Raw genomic sequence first — 20,874 nt, 5'->3', positions numbered from 1 at the left:
AGTAAGTTTCTTAACCTCTTGTTCCTTACTTTCTTCATCTGTAAATGGGAATGATAACAATACTTACCTCATGGAGTTGTTGCAGAGGTTCACTGTAAATTTGCTTGGAATAGTCCCTGACACAGAGTAAGTGCTCAGTAAATATAGTTACTACTACTCAGTAAATATAGTTATGGCTACCGTTTTCTCTCTCATATTTACATTTCTGTGGTACATTTCTTTGCTTCTTTTTTATGGTTTGTTTTGCACGGTTTCTCTCTCTACTCCAACACCTTAGTACCTTCTGGGACTCCTCTTCTGTATTTAAGACATTCCTTTCATGTATACTTCTGTTAAGAATCTTTACTGTCTATCATATACAAAGAACTGATTGGTGAAGGGAGTCAAAAGGTGCCAACTTGGGTGCCTCAGTGGCTGTCGGTTACGTGTCTGCCTTTGGCTCAGGTTGTGATCCCAGGGTCCTGGGATTGAGTCCCACATTGGCCTCCCTGCTCAGCAGGAAGCCTGCTTCTCCAGAACCTCTCCCTTTGCCTACTCCTCCTGCTTGTACTCTCTCTCTGTCAGATAAATAAATGAAATCTTAAAAAGTACAAATTCCCAGTTTTAAAATAAATAAGTCATGAGGATTTAATATATAGAATGGTGAATATAGTTAATAATATTGTATTGCATATTTGGAAGTTGGTAAGATAATAAATCTTGAAAGTCCTCATCACAAGAAAATTTTTTTTTTCAGTAACTATGTATGGTGATGGATGTTGACTAGACTTATAATGGTGATCATTTTGCAATGTATACAAATAGCAAATCATTATGTTGTATACCTAAAACTAATATAATGTTATACATCAATTATACCTCAATTTAAAAAGAATTTTACCATCTATATTTGTATTGGTTTCTTAGAGTTGTGTAACAAATTACCACAACCTCAGGGGCTTAAAATAATGGAAATTTATTCCCACACAGTTCTGGAGTCCAGAAGTGCAAAATCAAGGTGTCATCAGGACCACACTCCCTATAGAGTCTCTTGGAAGAATGTATTTCTTGCTTTTCCAATTTCTCATAGTTCCAGGTGATCCTTGGCTTGTGGCCATGTCACTCCAATCTCTGCCTTTGTCTTTACATCACCTTCTCCTCCATGTGTCTATATGTCAAAACTCTCTCTGCCTCTCTATTAGAAAGATACGTGTAATTGCATTTAGGCCCCACACGGACAAATCAGGGTACATTCATTTTATCAAGATCTTTAATATAATCACATTATTTACTATAAAAGATTATATTCATTCACTCTTTTGCCATATAATGTAATATTCACAGGTTCTGGAGATTAGGATGTGGACATATCTTTTTTTTTTTTTTTTTTTGAGTCACAATTCAATCCACTATAATGTTCCTGAGGACAGTGTTCCACAGTTTTCCTTCATTGCAATGTTTTTGTCTGATTCTAGTATTAGGGTAATGTAGGCATTGTAGAGTGATTTGGGAAGCTTTTTTCTTCTCTTCTATTTTCTAAAAGATTATGTGTAGGACTAGTATTATTTATTTAATTTTTGATGGAATTCATCAGTGAAGCTATCCAGGTTTGATGTTTTGTTTGTGGATAGGTTTTTAATTACAAATTAAATTTTTTAAGTAGATATGGAGCTTCTCAAGTTATCAACTTCTTTCCTCCTCTTCCTCCTCCTCTTCCTACTCCTCTCATTCTTCTTCTTCTTCTTCTTCTTCTTCTTCTTCTTCTTCTTCTTCTTCTTCTTCTTCTTCTTTTTTTCTTTCTTTCCTTTCTTTCTTTCTTTCTTTCTTTCTTTCTTTCTTTCTTTCTTTCTTTCTTTCTTTCTTCTTCTTCTCTTCTTCTTCTTCTTTTCTTTTTAGTATTAGTTTCAGAGTAGTATTTACTGATTTATCACTTACATGCAACACTCGGTACTTATTACATCATGTGTCCTCCCTAGTGCTCATCACCAGTTTAACTTGTCCACCCACCAACCTCCCTTCCAGCAAGCCTCAGTTTATTCCCTATAGTTAAGTGTCTTATGTTTTGTCTCCCTTTCTGTTTTTATATTATTTTTCCTTCCCTTCCAAATGGCAAGATTTCATTCCTTTTGATGGCTGAGTAATACTCCATTGTATATGGATATACTACATCTTTATCCATTTATCATTTAATGGACATTTGAGCTCTTTCCACACAAATTTCAAAATTGTTTGTTCTGGCTCTGTGAAAAATGCTGGTGCTATTTTGATAGGAATTACATTGAATGTGTAGATTACTTTGGGTAGTAAAGACATTTTTAAAAAGATTTATTTATTTATTTTAGAAAGATAGAGAGATAGTGTGTGTGTGAGTTGTGGGGGAGGGAGAAGCAGACTCTGGTTGTGGAGCCTGACATAGGGTTCAATCCTTGGACCCTGAGACCACAACATGAGCCAAAAACAAGAGTTGTCTGCTCAACTGAGCCACACAGGCATGCCAATATAGACATTTTACCAATATTTGTTCTTCCAATCCATGAGATTGTAATGTTTTTCCATTTCTTGTGTGTTCTTTAATTTCTTTCATATTGTTCTATAGCTTTCAGAGTACAGGTATTTTATCTCTTTGGTTAGGTTTATTCCTAGGAATCTTATGATTTTTGGTATAATTCTAAATAGAATCAATTCTTTGATTTTTCTTTCTGCTGCTTCATTATTAGTGTATAGAAATGCAACAGATTTCTGTACATTGATTTTATATCCTATGACTTTTCTGAATTCATGTATCAGTTCTAGCAATTTTTTTTGTGAAGTTTTCTACATAGAGCATCATGTCACCCATGATGAGTGAGTTTGACTTCTTCTTTGCTGATTTGGATGCCTTTTATTTCTTTTTGTTCTCTGATTGCTGAGACTAGGCCTTCTAGTACTATGTTGAACAACAATGGTGAGAATCGGCATCCTTGTTGTGTTTTTGACCTTAGGGGAAAAGGTCTGAGTTTTTCCCTGTTGAGGATGGTATTAACTGTGGATTTTTCCTATATGGCCTTTATGATGTTGAGGTATGTTCCTTCAATCCCTACTTTGTTGAGGGTTTTTATCAAGAAAGGTTGCTCTATTTTGTTAAATGCTTTTTCTGCATCTATTGAGGGGATCATATGGTTCTTATCCTTTTTTTTTTTATTAATGTGGTATATATCACATTGATTGACTTAAGGATATTGAACTTCCCCTATAAGCCCAGGAATAAATCCCACTTGATTGTGGCAAATGATTCTTTTAATGTACTGTTGGATTTGACTCCCTAGTATTTTGTTGAGAGTTTTTGCATCTATGTTCATGAAGGATATTGACCTGTAATTATCCTTTTTAGTGGGGTCTTCGTCTGGTTTTATAGTCAAGGTAATGCTGGCCTCATAGGATGAATTTGGAAGTTTTCCATCCATTAGTATTTTGGGGAACAGTTTTAGAAAAATAGGTATTAATTCTTCTTCAATGTTTGGTAGAATTCACCTGCTAGGCCATCTGGCCCTGGACTCTTGTTTGTTGGGAGATTTTTGGTTACTGATTCAATTTCTTTGCTGGTTATGGGTCTGTTTCAATTTCCTATTTCTTCCTATTTCAGTTTTGGTAGTTCTATGTTTCTAGGAATTTATACATTTCTTCCAGATTGCCCAATTTGTTTGCATATCATTTTTCATAATAAACTCTTATAATTATTTGCATTTCTTCTGGAGACCGTTCCCTGTGCACTCGAAAAGAATGTGTATTCTGCTGCTTTAGGATGAAATATTCTGAATATATCTCTTAAGTCCGTCTGGTCCAGTGTGTCATTCACAGCCATTGTTTCCTTGCTGATTTTCCGCTTAGATGATCTATCCATTGCTGTGAGTAGGGTGTTAACTTCCCCTGCTATTATTTTATTGTTCTTTATTTTTGTCATTAAATGATTTATATATTGAAGTACTCCCAAGCTGGGGGCATAAATTTTTATAATTGCTAGATGTTTTTGTTGGAGAGACCCCTTAATTATGATATACTGCCCTTCTTCAACTTTTGTTACAGTCCATAGTTTATTTATTTATTTTTAAGGATTTTATTTATTTATTTGAGAGAGAGAGAAAGAGAGAGAGAACACAAGCAGAGGGAGTATGTGGCATAGGAAAGGGAGAGGCAGGCTCCCTGCTAAGCAGAGAGGCCAGTGTGGTGCTCGATCCCAGGGTCCCAGGATCCAGACCTAACCTGAAGGCAGACACTTAACTGACTGAGCCACCCAGGTGCCCCACAGTCCTTAGTTTAAAATATTGTTTGTCTGATATAAGTATGGCTGCTACAGCTTGGTTTTTATGTCCTTTAGGATGATAGATGGTTATCCATTCTCTCACTTTCAATCTGTAAGTGTCTTTAGGTCTGAGATGAGGTTGTTATATGCAGCATATAAGTGGGTTTTTTTTTTATCCATTCTGATACCCTATATCTTTTGATTAGAGCATCTAGTCCATTTACATTCAGTGTGATTATTGATAGATAGCATTATAGTGCCATTTTATTACCTGTAAAATTGGCATTTCTGGAGATTTTCTCTGTTGCTTTCTAGACTTTGTTCCTTTTGGTCTTTTCCACTCAAGGAGTCCTCTTTAATATTTCTTGCAGCGCTGATTTACTGATCATGAACTTCTTTAGTTTTTGGTTGTCTGGGAAACTCTGTATCTGTCCTTGTATTCTGAATGACAGCCTTGCTGGATAAAGTATTGTTGGTTGCATATTTTTCCCATTCAGCACATTGAATATATCATGCCACTTTCTTCTGACATAATAAGTTTCTGTGGACAGAACTGCTGCTAATCTTATTTGTCTTTCCTCATAGGTTAGGGATTTCTTTTCCCTTGCTACTTTCAGCATTCTTTCCTTAATATCTGTATTTTACAAATTTTACTATGATATGTTTTGGTGTTGGCCTGCTTTTGTTGATTTTGTTGAGCATTCTCTGTGCCTCCTGCATTTGGATGTGTTTCCTTCCCCAGATTAGGGAAATTTTCAGCGGTGTAATTTGCTTAAACTGTCTGCCCCCCTTTCCTTCTCTTCTTCTTGGACTCCTATGATATGAATATTATTACACCTTATGGAGTTACTGAGTTCTGTATGTCTACTTGATGATACAATATTTTCTTTCCTTCTTATTTTAAGCTTCATTATTTTCCATATTTTTACCTACTATTTCTCTTGTTTCTCTGCTTCTTCCATCCTTATGGTCATTACATCCAGTCAGTTTTGCTTCTTGGTTATAGCATTTAAAAAATTTCATCCTAACTAATTTTTAGGTCTTTTACCTCTGTAGTAAGGAACTCCTTGGTTTTTTCTATGTTTTTCTCAAGCCCAGCTTGTATCCTTATGATTGTTGTTTTAAATTCCGATTCAGGCATATTATTTAAATCTGTTTTGATTATATCTTTGGCCATGACCTCTTCTTGTTCTTTCTTTTGGAATGAATTTCTCCATCTTGGCATTTTGTTTGGGTCTCTATCTTCTGTGTGTTAGGGAAGCCTGTTATGTTTCCTGCTCCCCTTGCTTTGCTTCTCTCTCTCTCTCTTTGACAAGTAAATAAAATCTTTTTTTTTTTTTTTTTTAAAGACATCTCTGGCTGTGGAGAATAGATTTGGTGTGGAGTTGATTGGGCTGAAGAGGCAGGATGGATAATGTTAAGAGACTAATTAAGAAATCAGTGTTATTGGTCCAGGAACAGGATCATGGTGGGCTACACTAATGGTTGGATTGTAGAGGTCTTTAGGAGTAGGACCTAAGAAAATTCAAGTTGTATGTGTGGGCTAGGGAGAGGCTAGAGTCCAGATGTTGTCCAGGTTTCTAGTTAAGTGAGTCATGGGGCCATTTACTAGAGTAGGAGCTCTGGAGGAAGAACCTGTTTTGGGGGAAAGATTTAGTTTGGAATATAATATTGAATAGCCTTGGAGACAGTGTTTCTGTCTTTGGTAAGGCTCCTAGTTGATTAACTTTTTCAAACCATGTGGGTTTACTTTCATTCTTATCCCCTTTTTCTAGAGAAAAGTAACACTTTTAATCTTTTGTCTCTTAAAACAGATTTATTAATCTTTTATTTATTTATTTTTGATTTTTTGAGATTTATTAATCTTAATTGAATGGGTATTTAATATAGGAAGAATACTGTACATGTTATCTGGCAGAGTCCCAGTTATTTCATATTCTCAGTATGCTTCTTATCTTGTATTTTCTTACCACTTGTGTATAGTTGTATCCATATCTAAGTGGAGTGGTGAAGAGTATGGAATCTGGAGCCTGGGTTGAATTCTGTTTCCCATACAAGCTGGTGAGCCTCATTTGGCTCATCTCTAAAATGAGGGTAACACTGGTACCTGTTTTATGGGGCTTGTTAATGAGGACTAGATAAATCATTTCACATAAAGCACTTAGAAGTATTTGTGAAACACAGCCAAGAAGAGTGGTTTATAAACTAGTACTCTGATGCTGAGTGATGTGGAAGTCTGAAGCCACAGATCCTGAAAATTCCAGAAGGAACATTTATTTATTTATTTATTATTTTTAAATTTTAATTTTTTTATTTTTATTTTTTAGAGAGGGAGAGAGTTGGATAGGGGCAGATGGAGAGAGAGAGAGACTCTTTTTTATTAATTTTTTAAAATTTATTTATGATAGTCACACACACACAGAGAGAGAGAGAGAGAGAGAGGCAGAGACATAGGCAGAGGGAGAAGCAGGCCCCATGCACTGGGAGCCCGATGTGGGATTCGATCCCGGGTCTCCAGGATTGCGCCCTGGGCCAAAGGCAGGCGCCAAACCGCTGCACCACCCAGGGATCCCGAGAGAGACTCTTAAGCAGACTCCATGCCCAGCACAGAGCCCATCACAGGGCTCAGTCTCATAACCCTGAGAATATGAACTGAGCTGAAATCAAGAGTCAGCTGCTAAATTGACTGAATCACCCAGGTGCCCCCAGAGGGAACCCTTTTTTAAAAGCAAAATTTATAGTACTCAGGGAATAAGATAACTACCATTCCCCTCCATTTCAGGGTAGGGATATACTTGCTCCTTTAATTGCTGACATCAGAAGAAGGATGATTGTAGTCCATTATTTGTTGACTTCAGGTGATAATAAAAGGTTAAAATGAAGGGACCCACGAATGATTGGTCTCCTCTCTACCTATAATTTGAGAAAGATGATGAGCAGGAGCAAGAAGGCAATTGCCTTCCCTTAGTGTCTAAATTTTTCCCTTAATGAGGCTTATCCATTTTGCTAACTTAAAGAGCTCTCTGAAATTTCAATTATAAACTAACTCATAGGAATTTGGCAAGAACAACAAAATTTATTCATTATATTTGCTGAAGAAAGTATCTTTAGCTGCCTTTAAGCTTGTGATACAAGGATATTTTCTTGCCCTGAGAACTGTTTTCTTTCTAGGCTAAAGGTGTGAGGTATGTGTGTATGTATAGATATGTATGATTCATGCCCATTCTTTAAAAAAAAGTTTTCCCAGCCCATAATTATATGTAATATGATATATTTTTATACTCTACTAGACCAGAAGCTGTATTAAAGTAAAAAGTTTTTTAAAGATTTTATTTATTTATTTATGAGAGACACAGAGTGAGAGAGAGGCAGAGACACAGGCAGAGATAGAAGCAGGCTCCATGCAGGGAGCCTGATGTGGGACTCTATCCTGGGACTCCCGGATCATGCACTGAGCCGAAGGCAGGCGCTTAACCGCTGAGCCACCCAGGCATCCCAATATAAGATTTTTCTTATCTATTTTCTATTGCCTCATGGTCAATATGTCTAGCACATATCAAGTACAATATTTTTTTGATTAAATGAATGACCCAAGTATCCATGAAGAAAGGGATTAAAACCATTTTCTTATATCTTCTTTCATCTTTCTTATATATGAAAAGTTAAAAAAAAATTGACAGGCTACCATTAAATATATAGTTTCCTTCTACTATTAAATAGAAAGTTCCCTCTATAGTAGCAATTCTTTTAAAAATTTTTTAAAGTTTTAATTTGAATCCCAGTTAGTTAACATAAAGTGCTATATTAGTTTCAGGTGTACAATATAGTAATTCAACACTTACATACATCACCCTGTGCTCATCACAACTGTACTCCTTAAACCCATCACCTATTTAACCTATCCCAGCAACTCCCCTCTGGTAACTATCAGTTTGGGTGTTCTAATTATGACTCTATTTCTTTATTTTATTATTATTTTTTAAATTAAAAAATTTTTTTCTTGTAGGCTCCATGTATGGAGCCCAATGTGGGGCTTGAACTCACAACTCTGAGATCAAGACCAGAGCTTAAATCAAGAGTTGGATGCTCAACCAACTGAGCCACCTACACGCCCCAAGACTCTGTTTCTTGATTGTGGGCCCCTTTGTCTCTATTTTTTTCCCTTTGCTTGTTTTGTTTTTTAGATTCCACATATGAGTGAAATCATATGATATTTGTCTTTCTCTAACTGACTTGTCTCACTAAACATTATACTTTCAAGCTCCATTCATCTCATTGCAAATGGCAAGATTTCATTCTTTTTATGGCTGAATAATATTTGACTATATATGTATATAATTCCACTATATTCCAAAATATTTTAATATTTTGTATATATATGCATATATATTATGTATACATGTATATACATATAATATTTTATATATATAACATATTTTTATGTTATATATATATATAACATCTTCTTTAACCATTCATCAATTTATAGGCTCTTGGGCTGCCTCCATATCTTGGCTATTGTAAATAATGTTGCTGTTGCTATAAACATTGGGATGCATATATCCCTTTGAATTAGTGTTCTTGTGTTCTTTGGGTAAATGCCTAGTAATGTGATTGCGAGATCATAAAGTAGTTCTGTTTTAACTTTTTGAGGAAACACCATATTGTTTTTCACTGTGGCAGCACCAGTTTGAATTCCCACCAACAGTGTAAGAAGGTTTCTTTTTCTCTACATTCTCACCAGCACCTATTGATTTTAGCCATTCTAGCATGTAAGAGATAATATTTCATAATAGTTTTGATTTGCATTTCCTGATAAGTGATGATGAGCATCTTTTTCTTTGGAAGAATGTCTTTTCATGTTTTTGCCCATTTTAAAATTGGATTATTCATTTCTTGGGTGTTGAGTTTGATAAAACCTTTATATATTTTGGATACTTACCCTTTCTCAGATATATTATTTGTAATATCTTCTCCCATTCCATAAGCTGCCTTTTAGTTTTGTTGATAGTTTTCTTCACAGTGCAGAAGCTTTTTATTTTGAAGAGGTCCTATTAGTTTATTTTTGCTTTAGTTTTCTTTGTCTCAAGAGACATAACTAGTTGGAAGTTGCTAAGGCCAATGTCAAAGAGGTTACTTCTGTTTTCTCCCCCAGGATTTTGATGGTTTCCTGTCTCATATTTAGGTCTTTAATACATTTTGAATTCATTTTTGTGTATGGTATAAGAAAGTGGTCCAGTTTCATTCTTTTACATATAGCTGTCTGGTTTTCCCAGGGATCTTGAGAAGTTGTCTAGTCCAATTCAATCCTCATTATCTACAGATAGGAAAATAGAAACTAAGAGAGTTGAAATGATACTACCTTGGTTACATGGCTCGTAAATTTATATGCAAGACTAGAGTCCAGTTCTTCAGATTACTAATCCGGTATCTTTTTAGGAAAAAGCTACTCCTTGAGCTTAATTGGGTAATAGAAAATTGTGTAATTATGTGACTAAAACAACAGATAAAGGACATCTTTGGTCATATTTGTAATGTTTCAGAATAGGAGGACTCTGGAGCAGGGAGCCAAATAGCATTGCAGTATGCAAATGAAATATGAAGGATTTGGGCAAGGAATTTGGCAGTGTAAGCCAAGAGAAAATAATATGTTTCTCTCATCTAAAATAATTTTCATGGAGAAATATCAGAGTGACATTTTATCATTTAAGTGTTGGTAATTCTCTTAGTTGATAACTCATTGGCTTCTAATAAGTGAAAGAGGGAGAGAGATGTCTTTTTCTTAGTACAGTTTTGTTTCCTCTCTTTTAAGTAGAAACAAACAAATAAAAAACAAATTTAGCTTCCAAATTGCTAGGCTTATTTACTTTGAGAGGACATACTCAATTGTTTTTCTCAGAATGGTCCTGTAGATTATTTGCTGACCAGTTTGAGAGCAGGGGAGGGAGATTCTGATTGTATAGACTGTTCACTTCATCAGAAAGGCTGTGGCATGTGGAAAAACCCCACACAATTGATCAGGACCTGGATGTTTTTATACTTTTTCTTCATGTTATTTTTGATTTCTCTGTTTTTAACAAATATGAATGGAAACAAATAATGATCAGACCATTTTGGAAGGTTGATAGGTTAACTAGTTAATATAATAAGACCTTTTTTGCTAACTATATACAACACAAATAAATGCCTGCTATTTTTTACCTTGGGGAATCATTAATCTGTTCTCATTCTCCTCAAGATTATTAAGAAAATAGAACTCCTGGGATTCAACATTTTTATGAAGAGAATATCAGTTATTGGTTAATAACACTGCACCACCACTATTTTATTCAAATAGTAATTTCAGTTATTACTAGTGAGGGTTTTATAATAAAGATTTTTAAATATATGAGAATATGAAAGAAAGATGGATGCAAGCCAGGTCACTTTATTTGTACTCTATTTTAATGAAAGCAAATGAGAGAAACTTATGGGGTAAATTTTGATACTCTTAGGGTTTTTATCTGTAAGAAGGTACTAAAGTTTTAATTATAATCTAATAAATACTTGAAAAACACAAAGCAAAACCAAGTTCATTGGGTTAATATATGATCCTTATGTCCCTCTAAAGATAAAAACAAATATCATAATCAAGTTTTGGAAGGAACGTGTTATTTGAGATTTACAGGAATAAATTGTCACGTTATTGTTTTGACTGAAACTACTTTTGTAATTAATTTCCCCAGATATTTGTCCATTTATTGTGCTATATTACATTGTTAATATTTCTCTTTACAATTACAATTATTATAGTTGTGCTCTGGGAAAAAACCTATTAAAATATGTTCTTAATTTGCATATCCATAATTCTATTACTAAGGCCCATTTAAAAAGGAATTTATGTATATATTTTCAATTCATTAATGGTATATAAATGATTTCCCTTTTATTGTTTACTATACAATAAAAATATTTTAAATAGTAAGAGTACCCCAAAATTATAAAGGCAAACTTTTGAAATTAGGTAAGAGCATTTAATTTACCATATTAACCCAGGGTGCCATTTGTTAATTACTGAACTGCTACATTTATGTGCTCTGATTATTAGTCAAGATATATTTGATCTTTATTCATATAAACACTGTTTGTGAATGTTTATGCTAATTGATTTTGGATTCTTAGATATAATGCAGTTAGTGATTGGCTTCTGTCTTCCTCCCAGCCTTTGTTTCTATGGGAAATGTAGGGAGGAGGGGAAAGTTTGTGGGGAAAGTTTTTCTGTAGGAACAAGGAGATGAAAGGTGGACCTTGAACCCAATCTCCTAGGAACAAGGTAACTAAATTAGAGCCAAGTGAGGTTTTCTGTCATCATCACTGCTTTTCTGCAAGTCTAGCCAGCCCCGGGACTCAAAATCATTCTGATTTGTACTGAAGTCTGGAGAGTATAGCTGTCAGTAGGTGGTGCCAAACTGCAACTAGGCATAGGTGAATTTGAATCCCTTAGACCCCCAATTCATTGGCAAATTTTGCCCTACTCCTTTGATTAATTTAGAAATAAGAAGACCCTGTACCTAACAGGGCTGAATCTTTTGGACCCTACTTATTTTGTCTGTGTAAAAAACAATATATGAGAAAAATATCTACAAGCACTGTGAAAATTGAGAGGAAAAAGAATCTCTTGAGAAAGCAGAAGGATTTCTCAGCAGTAATAGGAGTTTTTAAAATTTTCATAAAGCATAGGGGCCAAAACAATAAATTTGTTTAAGTAAGGCAGGGATGCTATCCAATGGTATCAAACAATAGGCTATATTTAATCACAACCCTATACTTTTTAAATACTTCCTGCCTATGGCATATTATTACCTCCAGGAATATTCCAGAATATAGAAACTTATTTGGGGCTTGGATTCAGAATGGATTTCTAGAGCAGTTGTGTATTACACAGATTTACTCAGTTTGGGGAGTAGGGACTCCTGGAGACACTGCCTAGCTATATTGTATGTGCCTAGTTACTTTTATTTCATTTAGGCTTTTGAAGTAAAATTAGTGGATTTTTTAGGCATCCTCCAAAAGATGACTGATACCTACAAAGAGTCAAATAGAATAGGACTCAGCTGTGACCATTAGTGATACACAAAAATTTTCTTAAAACTTATGAAGTAAAACTACCTAGTTTCTATCCATTTATCTTAGATAAATGAAAAATTTATTACCCTACACTAAGTGAAAGTCATAAGAAATGAGTACTCTATTTCAAAATCAAGTTGACAGTCAATAACTTAGAGAATCTAGAAGAAAATGCAATTTTTTTTTCCTATACATTGAAAATTTTCAGCCTGGCATATCATGAATGTGCTAATTGGTTAACTACTGAAATTCCATCTTTGTTTTCAAGACTTTCTTATAACTTTCTACTATTAAAAGGTCACACTAATTCCTGCTTTAATTGTATATATTTTCTATATAGTTCATGGGGAATTGCTGGCAAGTTACATTTGGAAGTCAGAGACTAATTTTCCTAGATGAACTTGTATGCTTTTCTTACACATGGAAGTGATTTTAAGAAGGCATCAGGAACCTTGCTAATTCAAGTGTGGTTTGTAGACTAGCAGCATTGACATCACTTGGAAGCTTGTTAGAAATGCAGAATCTCAAGTTCCATCCCAGACTGACTGAATCTGACACTGGAGATGTGGCTGGGCAGTATGTGCTTTATCAAGCCCTCCAGATGACTCTAATGCATGGGAAAGTGTGACAATCTCTGGTTTAAGGGAGATATATCATTCCTTGTACCCTTTCACCTGCCAACACTGACGTTCTTCCTAGGAATATTGCTGCTGTGATCTGAGACCTACAAACTTTAATCCTTAATTATTTAGAAACCATAGTGTTCTTTTTCCTTATATGTGTACCCATAGCAATTCCTCAGTGGTATCAGAATAGTAAAATACAGAAATTTGCATTAGGTTAATAATCTGCAATGAGAAAAGAAGACAGAGCACTGTAAGTGATAGCTGATTATTATGGTGATTCTCCTATTCCCACTGCCTTCAGGAGTAATTTCCATTTTCCATTTACTATGTGCCTGGCAAGGAAGTTTGACTTTAGCCACTGTTGCTTTTAGCTAATTATAATATTGCTTTTGAATTTTGAAAAAATTGGAGAAAATTCTAATAATTGTTAGAATAAAAACAATAAAAAGTTTTTTTTTGTTGTTGCTCTTTTTTTTTTTTTTGAGAAATGGAACAGTGTTTCAGGTGTTCACATGGAGGGAAAGCAGGGAAGAAGAGGAAATAGAGAAAGCCATTTGATGAAAGTGCTTTTTCTTATGGCAAAAATGATAGCAGTCCACACATTTTTTGGCTTTTTATTGAAAAAAAATTAAATTTCAGTTAACACACAGTGTAATGCTAGCTTCTGGAGTAGAATTCAATGCTTCGTCACTTATATACAACACCCAGTGTTCATCACAATAAGTGCTGTCTTTAATACACATCACCCATCTAGCCCATTTCCCACCCACCTCCCTCTATAAACCCTCAGTTTGTTCTTTATCTTTAAGAGTCTCATATGATTTGTTTCCTTCTCTCCTTTTTCTCTTCCCCCCATCCCATATGTTCATCTGTTTTTCTTCTTAAATTCCATATATGAGATCATATGCTATTTGTCTTTCTCTGGCTGACTTATTTTGCTTAGCATAACATACTCTAGCTCCATCCATGTCATTGCAAATGGCAAGATTTCATTCTTTTTGTTAGCTGAATAATATTCCATCTCTCACACACACCACATTTTCTTTTTTCTTTTCTTTTTTTGAATGTTCCATCAGTTTTAATTTTTAAATACAATTGTCACATTGGGAAAATGAAATAAACACAGTAAAATAAACTGTACAAAGGCAAAGTAGAATAACAAAAAATATTTTACTAAAACATAAGATTTACAGAAGTTTCCAGATAAGCCATACAAAAAGGTCACAAGCTTTTTCCTGAAGGAAGGATTCTACACTTGACAGCAAAGTCACAATGTTATTAGTGAGGGCTGTGATGTTTGTTTAATGTTCCCATTTTGGTTCAGACAATCAAGCTTGTCCATCTACAGCGTCTAAATAAAGTTAGACTTGGCTAGAGAGCATATTCTGAAGAACTGGTTAGACTGCTTTTAACCGATGCAATTAGATCACCATAAAAAGGGGGAAAGGAGCCCATAAAATTAAAATAAAACTACCTCTCCCCCTCAAAAATAATAATAAAGAAAAACATCCACACCCTTGCAGCTAACCCTGACAACTACCTTCATTCACAGTGCTTTATACTTAAACCATGATGGGGGAAATGAATAAAAGCAGAGAGGGGCCACTGCTTTTAAATGTTTCACAACAATCCAGATGGTATTTCTAGCCTCTGCTCATGCTTTACAACAGTGAATCAGGACAAGACATAGATTTGCTAATGTGCATTTAATCACCAAAGGACTGAAGATGTCTGGGCTTTTATTCTGTAATGTTTCTAAGACTGTGTCCATTAAATAAATGCAAACAAAAAAGGAAGAAGTCTTGGCAGAACAGGAGAAGCGATGCACACTTGATGATCAGATCGATTTTAAATATTATTCATGGCATATAGCCTAGTCCATGCTCTAGCTGTTTCTATGGCTTGGGCTTCGTTGGTCTTCCACTGCTCCGCTACATCATTTGCTAATGGATCATCTGGATTGGGAGCACTTAACAAAGCCTGTATCGATAGCAGAACTGTGCAGATCTGCAGTGTTGGGGACCACTTATCTTTCAAAATATCTAAACATATTCTTCCCAACTTGTCTATATTAGGATGATAAATTTTGGTCATGAAACATACTTTAGGGGCTGCCATTGGGTATTCTTCTGGAAGGAATAGTTCAAGTTTAAAAGTCCCTCCCTCAGAGGGGGAATCCTGGGGGCCAGCAATGACCACATGAAAATAACGGGCATTGCTCTCATCTGGTTCTGCTTTAATGCCAGGAACTGGTTCTGCCAGCAAAGGCTGGGGTTCCTTGATAATCCTGCGGGGCAGCCCCGCCATCTTGTCAGATCCCGAGTTTGGCCTCTGTTCTCGACTCTGGCTCTGCTCGCCTCACCCACATTTTCTTTATCCATTCATCAGTCAATGGACATTTGGGCTCTCTCCATAGCTTTGCTATTGTTGATAATGTTGCTGTAAATATCAGGATGCATGTACCCCCTCAAGTCTGTATTTTTTGTGTCCTTTGGATAAATACCTATTAGTGCAATTTCTGGTCATAGGGTAGTTCTATTTTTAACTTTTCGAGGAACCTCCATGTTGTTCTCCATAGCGGCTGCAACAGTTTGCTTTCCCACCAACAGTGCATCACTCTTAGATTTTTAATATCCGCATTATAAAACAAGAACTCTGTTAGGCATCCCAGTTGTTTTCTCCTATTTATTACCTCCACAATGGTAATTTCCTTATGCATCAATTAGATTTCAAAGGAATTAATCATAACAGTCCAGAGCAGGATTCTTTTCAGAGCCTAAAATCTACTTTGCATTTTGTTAAAGGAGTTTTCTTCTTTTAAAAGATTTCTTACTTTTCTGAATTCTAGCCAGTAAGCCAGATGAATTGCTAGAACACACTTTGGCCTTCTTTTAGTTTCCTTCTCCACAAAACTAGTTATTTAGTGCTTCCTTTTAAATAAATTTTGAAATATATTATTGTTTCCATTATAAAAAGCTTAAAAACACAGGATTTTATTATTTGTAATGAATCTATATTTCCTAATGTGCTTCCTTTACTTTAGAGATATTTGCACACCTACTCTATCTAGAAAAAGCAAGTTTTAGACAATGCTTGTAATTTAAGGGAACAAACAAACACTTAAACAAATTTCCAAATAGATTCAACCACTCTTCCAAGTTATCACTTCCTTGACACATTCTTTGTGAGATAAGACAAAGTATTTCAAGTAGCTCAGATAACGGAGTTGCTGCAAGTTGCTATTGCCATAACAGAAGTTTTAGAATAGTCTTTTCTATGGCCTTGACAGCTCAGTGAAATAACAGAGCCTTGACAGAACCTCACTGATATTGGAAAACAATAAAACCAATATATCCTACAGCTAGGACATTAAATTAAATTCCCATCATGTTATCTTTGGTGGCTGTTCATTTGCTGGTTAAGAATCCCTTGGCATTTCTTTGAAACAGTATGTGATAACTGTGTTCTCTAGACTAACATTAATTTTCATTTTCTTCCTTTTTTTTTTAATAGCTAAACATATGGTACAGTGCTTTTAAATTTCCCTACTTGGTCACCCGTAGATGTTTTTCAATTTCTGAAATAAGAAAAGTGCTTTTTAGGAAACATATATACAGTACTTAAGCATTAATAGAGAGATTTTACATCTTAATGTTAATTAGTGAGTCAATCCAGGAAATGCATTGTACTATTAGATTATGCATTTTCAGATTAGTCTAAATAAAGTCAGGCTGGGATATTCTCTTTTATAAGCAGGGGAATCCCACAGTTGGATCTACCATGTTAACTCACTTCTTTAGGTTGAATAAGCTTCTTCAGTTAAATCATCTCCTTTGCTTCCAGGGTCTTCCGTTTTTCAGTCATTTTCCCATGCTGCCACCATGGTTATCATCCAAACATACTGCTTCATTTCTCTGCTTTGAAAGTGTTGTTGGTTCCCCATTACTCACAGGATAAACTCATAATGATCTTATCATCATAGGATGCCAATCTCTCCACAAGTTAGTTCTAATCATCTAACATCATTTTCTGCTTCTACTAATTTCTTCTGTGTTCTAGCCACATGCAACTTCTTTGTGGTCCCTGAACATTCCTTATCCTGGAAACTCCATGTGTTTGTTTCATGCTTTATGACCTTTGAGTAAACTCTCTTCCTCAGGGGCCTGTGGCACTCCCATAATGGCATGAAATTGAGGTAGGATCCTAGTTCTCACTTAAGCCAGGGTCTCTGATCTTGAAGAACATTCCTAGAGACATGATTTCTCTTGGCAACATGGGAGAGTGCATAGTGTCCATAAATTTCCTGCCCAAAGTCCTTTCATTTGGAAATTGTGTTTGCTGTGCTTTGTATAAAAGAGTAGGCAACAACTTTCTTCTCAGAATAGAATATGGAATAATGGAATTGTGATTTTAAAGCCCTGTGGGTCAATAATTTACACTGCTAAAAGCAGTAAGAATGCTTATAACACTTCTCTCTGTTTTCCTTCACCTCAGACTGGTGACTCATGGCCACAGGGACTGAGCTATGAGTAGCAGATGACCTCTCTGATCATTGCAGAGTGAGTGATACTAGCTCTAGTTCTTTACTCCATTTGGGCACTTTAAGAATCTTACCTTCAGGCAGAGGGTAGAGGAAAAGGCAATAGATGGATATCACTTGCTGCCATATTTGATAGAGAGTTCAGTAAGACTAAGTCCTTAGTAGCTAAACCTTGCTCCTGCAGTTTTATTCTCATCAAGAAGAATCACAGAATAACATTGACCAAAGAGAAGAAGCATTCCAGTTTTGAAGAACCGAGAGTATACTCTATTCCCTTTGTATGGAATTAATAATTCTCTTTTCTACATGATCGCTGATACCCCCTGGAGTTTTCTAATTCTTCTTCTCTACCAGGGAGAGTGCCTCTCCACTGAATTGTGCTCCAGCAGATATTTTGTGCAATGCTCAAATTTTTTTTTAAAAGATTTATTTATTTACTTTAGAGAGAGAGAACACAAGTAGGGAAGAGGGACTGAGGGAGAGGAGAGGATCTAAAGCATACTCTCTGCTGAGTGCACAGCCCAGAGCCCTGAGATGGTGACCGGAGCTGAAACCAAGAGTTGGATGCTTAACTGACTGAGCCACCCCAGCGCCCTTTATGTAATGCTCCTATTACAGAGGTTTTAAGTTATGCATATCATCACCCTTTTTTTAAAAAAGGTTTTATTTATTTATTCATGAGAGACACAGAGAGAGAGGGCAGAGACATAGGCAGAGGGAGAAGCAGGCTCCCTGTGGGGAACCCAATGTGGGACTCGATCCCAGGACCCCAGGATCACAACCTGAGCCTAAGGCAGATGCTCAACCACTGAGCCACCAAGGTGCCCTGTCATTGTTATTTCTTAACATCTCCCTCACTAACCTGTATCTCATGTGCTTTGGTTGGCATTTCCAGTACTTAGTGTGGTGCTTGGCCCATAGTTAAGTAGATAAGTAATAAATTTCGAATGAGTGAAGGACATGGCACTAATGAACAAAAAGAAGTCAAGACATCTCTAAATTTGATATGTTGTTAAATTTTCCCTATTGCATTTTATAAGCAAAACAAAGTAACTTTTATTACATGTGATTTGTGCACTAAGTGCTTTGCGTGACATGCAGATATCTAAGTCCCCAACTAATTTGGAAACATTTCTAATAAATGCTTTAAAAAAGTAGCAGTAGGGACTAATTGAATTTGGGTTGAATGAAATATTTCTTGAATATTATTCACAAGAACTTGGCAAATTGGCAAACACATTTATTCATTAACAAACATTTATTGAGCACCAACTATGGACCAGGCATGGTGCTTGGATAACAAAGATTAACAATATACTCTTTGTTCATAAAACTTCCAGTTTAGAGTAATTAACAAATAAATGCAGAAATAATTATTTAGAGAATTGTATAAAGTAGGAAGAAAATTATCAAATATAATGATTATTATATTTTTTCAGTCTGGGAAAGAAATAGTACTTAGAAATTGGTTGCCTTAATATAAAAATAAAAGCATTTGGAAATTGATTCAGGGTACCTTGAAATCTCAGCAAATGCTATATAACCAGAATCCTTTTGTTATCTTTAAAGGTATTAATAAATGAAGCATTGTTATAGGAACCATTTTGATAAGGAGACTGACAAGTTATTTTCTATTTAAGTTTTTATTCATGGTATTTGTTGAGATTTATTCATATAAAGTCGTATATATATCACCGTGAAGGAAAGATGAGCCATATATTCCTAGCTCATCAACAGTTTCCTTGTCATATGTGGTTTTCACTTCATCTTTAATGCTGTTTTCTTACAATGACAAGAGTATTAAATTGGAAGCCTATTGAGGAATTTTATTATCTTTTAAAATCTATTGTTGATGAGAATTGGGGCTGAATGCTTGCTGATAAATGTTAACAGTAATATGAAGTGTCTACAAGAAGGCTTCTATTTGTCTATTCATTTAAACACCCTCATCAGTCACACACTGAGGGAAAATGGGTGAAGGCAGGAGAGAGTAACAGAACATTCATTAGGGCTGATTATGTTAATAGCCATTTGACCTATATTTCATAGACCTACCAATTTTTTGAGTATTTACTGATTTTCCTAACTGAAACAGCATTTTTGCTCTCTTCACAAGGATATCCAGAGAGATGTGTCCAAAATTCAGAATATATTTCAAAGAGAAGATGATATGTACATTCTCCATCAGTTATTATTTCTAGGCACTTCAATTTTTGATAAAGTAGTAGTTTGTGAGAGCTGAGTGTCACCAGCTTTCATTAATTCACCAAATATAGATTGAGCACCCCTTACTTACCAAGTCTTGTTCTTGGCATTGTATGTATGTATGTGGATGTTCCATAGATCTGAGGGAATAATACATACCATCATCAATCATCACAGTAATGTTAGTTTTTTTCTCATGTACTGCCACTGTGTTGGCTCATTTCTTTATGTGGTATGTTTGGGGAGAAGTTTTCAATATAACTAAAATGAACATTCAAGTTCTTATTCTGAATCGGATTAAAACTAAAGATTTTGAAGTATATTATTTTGAATTAAATAAAACTCTGTATTGGGAATGCAATCCAAACTAGCATTGGCTTTTCTCTTTTACCCCTGTTCTTAGGCTGACTTTCTCCATGAAGTAGAAAAGAGATGGGGATCCCTGGGTGGCGCAGCGGTTTGGCGCCTGCCTTTGGCCCAGGGCGCGATCCTGGAGACCCGGGATCGAATCCCACGTCAGGCTCCCGGTGCATGGAGCCTGCTTCTCCCTCTGCCTATGTCTCTGCCTCTCTCTGTGTGTGTGTGTGACTAGCATAAATAAATAAAAATTAAAAAAAAAAAAAAAGAAAAGAGAGCTCCCAGAAACCCAGGTTTACATTGTTCTTGTTTTTTATCAGCTGATGATTACCTTCTTTCCTATATGTAAGTCTCCCCAAACACACTGATCGACTCTGCCTGGAACATGTAAACCCTGGGCCAATATGTTCAGATTGATTGGTTAACCTTGGTTTTGTGCCCACCCTAGAGGAGAGCAAGATAGAGTAGAAATATTGACAGCCTTTATAGGATCATAGAAAGTGGGGGAAGGGTAGCATGCTAATGGAGAAAAAAAAAGGGTGCTGTTTCCTGAGGAAGGATTAAAAGATGCTGGCAGGCAAAGAACAACATATGTCTCACAAATATATATGAAACTTAATTTTTTCTGTGGCTTATCTGAAGAGACATTCTAAGTATATTAAAATTAATGTAGAATATTATATAACATTTTTTAAAATAAATTGACTGAAGATAGTGAAATCAGGAAATTCTAGCTCATATTAGGAATTACCTCTATTTAAAAGAGTATCTTCTTTTTGAAG

At 35.4% G+C, this 20,874-nt stretch overlaps 1 protein-coding gene and 1 pseudogene across 7 annotated transcripts in view; one reads left to right on the top strand and one right to left on the bottom strand.

Annotated features, from left to right (window-relative positions):
• CTNNA3 (catenin alpha 3) overlaps window positions 1-20,874 on the top strand; it is a 1,688,099-nt gene that overhangs the window by 244,937 nt on the left and 1,422,288 nt on the right. The window lies entirely within an intron of this gene.
• Window positions 14,678-15,855, bottom strand: LOC144312259 (ubiquitin-conjugating enzyme E2 N pseudogene; annotated as a pseudogene).

The sequence above is a fragment of the Canis aureus genome, chromosome 4 (genome assembly GCF_053574225.1).
Source record: "Canis aureus isolate CA01 chromosome 4, VMU_Caureus_v.1.0, whole genome shotgun sequence".
Taxonomy (NCBI): Eukaryota; Metazoa; Chordata; class Mammalia; order Carnivora; family Canidae; genus Canis; species Canis aureus.
Note: the sequence above shows the minus strand (reverse complement) of the source record. Positions and strands in the feature narration are given on the sequence as shown.